A 4441-nucleotide genomic window follows, 5' to 3' on the forward strand; every position below is an offset into this window, starting at 1 on the left:
ACCTGCCCTTTGAAATAAATAGTTTTCACACTTGTCTCTTGCCCTCAGTCTTTCCCAGCATCAGGGTCTTTTCCAATGAGTCAGCTATTCATATCAGGGGGGCAAAATATTGCAGCTTCAGTTTTAGCATCAGTCCTTCCAACGAATATTCAGGGTTGATTTCCTTTAGGATTGACTGGTTTGATCTCCTTGCTGTCCAAGGGTAGGAGGAGAAGGGGGCAACAGAGGATGAGATGTTTGGATGGCATCACCGACTCAATGGACATGAGTTTGAGCAAGCTCCGGGAGATAGTGAAGGACAGGGAAGCCTGACGTGCTGCAGTCCATGAGGTCACAAAAGTCGGACATGACTTAAGAGACTGAACAGCAATAACAATACATGTTTCTTCCCAAGAATATCTCTTAGCCTCTGAACCTCTGTATATTTGTTCATTGTGTCAGGGCAAACCGCAATCTCAAAGACAGAAGTGAACAGGTAAACACGTTGAAACTAGAAGTGCTTCTTTGCTGTCAACTATTTCACTCAGAGGAAAGATCACCAAAGGGAGCTATATGGTTGAAGATAAGTATTCAAATAAAGTCAGTATTACATTCAAACTATTCATTTTATAAAGAACTTGAGCTCTTTTTCACTATGTTATCATAAAAGTAAACAGGTAGAAACCTGCAGACTCAAACTGTGAGTGAAGTAGAATTGACAGAAGCCTTTGTTAGTTCCTTGAGTAGCTTGCCCCTCTTCTTCCTCTTGTGTGCTTCCACTGACAAGCAGTTATGATTGCTTTACAGATATTAAATTCTGCTGGAAAGTTACTCACTCTGATTGAAAAGCCTAGCATAATGGAGCTCCAAGTAACCTCACCCAGATGCCAGTTGAAATTTTCCCTAAACATGACTGTCTTGCCCACTTCCACAATCCCAGGCAAGGGTGGCTTCAAATCTGTTCACCACCCACCCCATCCTTCTAGTGGTTATAGCAAAAGCCCTTAACTTACTGCCCGTGTCCTCTAAATTGTCCCTCTGACCTGCGTTTCTCACCTGGCTATCAATCTGTGGCCACTGTTTACTGGCTGACCCGTGGACTGACTTTGCAAAGCTCAAATCTGCTCATCTTGCCGTTTTAAAGATATTTTGATCCCAAAACGATTAGCTTCTTTTTATATTCAATAGGTAGAAATGTCCTCAGTCATTAGGCTTGTCACACAAGAGGGAGGAGAAAATAGAGGTGGTGAAGGGAAAATAAAGGGGTCCCTGGATGTCTGCTGTGAGCCAGCACTGGTTCTGCATTGGAACCCTCCACCCTCCTCCTTCAATAGGGATGGAAATGGGTACAAGTCTGTTCATTCCATTATTTATCTTGTGATTCAGACTTCTTCTTTTTTTTGTGTGTGTGAAAAAAGGATCAGTTTACTTATAACATATTTTGACCAAAAGTAAAACTAAAATCAAGAGACGTGCTAGTTCACTTATATTATATAGGGTGATGAGAATATACAACAGCTTTTGCCAAGTAAGTATCAGTGTATCAACCATCTTCATCCATTCAGAATGCATGTACTGATGGCCTATTCTATGCCCGGCACTGAGTTGAAATAAAGGTCCCACTCTACTCACTTTGGCAGCGCTGATAATAAAATTGGAATGAAACAAAGAAAATAAGCATGGCCACTGTGCAAGGATGGCATGCAAACTTGTAAAGCATTTGTATTAAAAAAGGAAAAGAGAGAGAGAGAGACCCCGCTATTACATACATATTAACCAAACTTAAAAAAATGTAGTCTTAATTTCTACCTGCCACTTGAGTTTATTTTTTGTAATTAAAAAAAAAAAAACAGTTTGTCATTTCTTGCCCTTTAGTATCACAAAAGATTTTCTATGTTTTCAAAATCTTCTATGATGGTTCATATGTCATCATTTCTCAAACTATGGTTGGTTTATGCTGAGATGGAACTACCATACAGGGACTTAGAATCTAGTTGTCAAAATATATTAATCAGAATACAATGAACTAACATTGTAACCATGTTTGTGATCCTATGTTGAGATCCTTACCTAATAACGATAATTATTTCCTCTTTTTTCCCCTGGATACTAATGTTCAACTTTAGAGAGACACTATATTAGTACAGTAACTAAAAACATTCAAAATCAAAATATTTCCATTAGATCTTTTTTGAATATTTATTTTTATTTGTTTATTGGTCTGTGCCAGGTCTTGGTTGCAGCCCGTAAGATCGTTGATCATCATTGTGGCACACAGGATCTTGAACTGTGGCATATGAACTTTTAGTTGCGGCACATGGGATCTATTTCCATGACTATGGATCGAACCTGGACGCCATGCACCGGGATCATAGAGTCTTAGCCATTGGACCACTAAGGAAGTCCCTCCATTAGATTTTTTTCTTTTAATTACAATAGAACATGCGTTTAGCTTTCTTCATTTTACAGTACTTTAAATTATAGTACATCTACTGAATGAAAGCAAGCGATTTTCTTGGCTCTTTGATGAAGTTTTTTGGGCCCAGGAATAGAAATAGGCTGCTCTGTGCAGACAGGTGAGAGCACCAAGCAAACAAAGCTGAGAAGGGGAATCGAGGAGATAATTAGGCCTGTGAGAATGAATACAGTAATGTCAAGTAAATAATTTAATTCAAGCTGTTTTCATTAATATTTAAAAAGCTAGAGGAAAGGGGGGTTTTTGGCTGTCTCCTTCTAGTACCCATAAAGTACATGTGCAGCAGTAAAAATTTCTGTTGCCTGTCTCGACTTTTAAAAACGTAGCTCAGGGATTAGTTTAGCCATAAAATGTCTGAGACTAATACCTAGGATTTTGACTCCTAATGCAATTTTTTTTTCACAACCATATACAATAGCCTGATCTTCAGCAAGAGATATTTTGCTGAAAGGGACTTTCTTATAGGACATAAAGGCAAATAATGATCTATTCTGGAATGCCCAGTGGAATCCTTTAGCTTTAGTCTTCAAGATTCAAGTGTGAGCAGCTGTCATAAAGAGCAAGTTCTCAGCAGAAACAAGGGCATGAACACAGGGGTGAGCAGAGGCGGAGGGAGTAAGCGTCGTCTCTCTCTTCTCTCCTGTCCTGCCTGAGGCCAAAATGTTCCCATGACTCTCATTTCAGTGATGAAGTCAGAGGCAGCACTTGTAGATTGGCTGTATACTCACAAAAGCATTGCTTTTCCTTTCAGTACCCATCCAATCTGAAAACCTGAGCCATTGTAGTCTTTGACCTCTGGATTCAACCATGGGGTTTAGAAAGTTGTACATGGACGCTAAGCTAATCAACTATTTTCCTAAGTCATTTGCTAACACTCATTTGGTAAATCTCATGACAAGACCTAACACAATTTAAACACAACTTAAAAAACTGCTTTTAGATATTATAGAAACATATCAATAATCAGTTGATAAAACTAATTACATAATAGGAAGGTCAGAAATTGAGCTTTTACAATTAATAATAGAAATCACACCACTCAAAGAAAGTAAATGCTACTTACCACATTTTTCTTCTTTTCTGGAAATGATGGATGATAGTCTCAGAACTTCAAGAAGTGGAGGTAATTCTGTGAAAAACTATCAATTAAATAGGTCAAATTAGGCTATCAGTCATTTACATCTAGGTATCCCCCATTAACATTGACAATCTGATCAAAGTTTTGGCTCTCCAGCTGGTCCCCATAAATTATATTCACTACACCCCAAATTTGTTCAATCTCAATTATAAATAATTTGAAATTAAATTGGCAAGGGTGTACTGGATGACGATTGAAATGCAAAGCAATGCAGGCCAGAGGGTAAAGTTAAATTTGAATCAAAGCCATAGCATCTTGTTATAAATATGCTTAATATGTTAAGTCTTTTGTCTTTGCCAACTGATGTGGGAAACTGAGGAAATTCTGTGGAGATAATTAAAAGAAAGTAAAGAGAAATCCAGAATTACCTTTGATTTGAGGTATTCAGAAAAGGTATGTAAAGATTTGGGGGTTTGTTTTGACTTGAATTAGCTAAACTAATTGCTATAAATTTCTCCACTTCAGTTATTATGTTTCCAGAGGTCTTTAAAATCTGAGAAAAAAGGCCACTATGTAGAAACATGTTTATTGAACAACAGCTAGAGTGAACTGATAAGTATAATCTATACAAATTCCCACCATATTTCCTTTCTTCTTCTGACTTCTTTCTTGAGAATATCTAGAATTTTAATTGTCAATTATTCTTTTTTTAAGGTAATCAAATACTGTTTAGTCTTAACTATAAGTTTTACAGTTTTCCTTGCTCAATTATTATTATTTTTTAATTCATAGCCTTTCCTTATATATTTTATTCTTTTTTCCTGTAACCTATCCTCTAGAAATTCTTTCTGAGAAATTCTGTGAGTGGTAAACTTGATGACTCTTTTTAGGCCTTAATATTAGTCTGA

The 4441-nt window shown here is 37.2% G+C and overlaps 1 non-coding gene across 1 annotated transcript; it reads left to right on the forward strand.

Moving 5' to 3' along the window:
* Positions 1-1607: 1607 nt before the first annotated feature.
* On the forward strand, positions 1608-1710 carry LOC145511792 (U6 spliceosomal RNA). Its single transcript, XR_014058171.1, has one exon. It is a non-coding gene; the product is annotated as a U6 spliceosomal RNA (small nuclear RNA).
* Positions 1711-4441: the final 2731 nt, after the last annotated feature.

The sequence above is a fragment of the Giraffa tippelskirchi genome, chromosome 6 (genome assembly GCF_054371585.1).
Source record: "Giraffa tippelskirchi isolate mGirTip1 chromosome 6, T2T-mGirTip1v1.2.pri, whole genome shotgun sequence".
In the NCBI taxonomy this organism is placed as follows: Eukaryota; Metazoa; Chordata; class Mammalia; order Artiodactyla; family Giraffidae; genus Giraffa; species Giraffa tippelskirchi.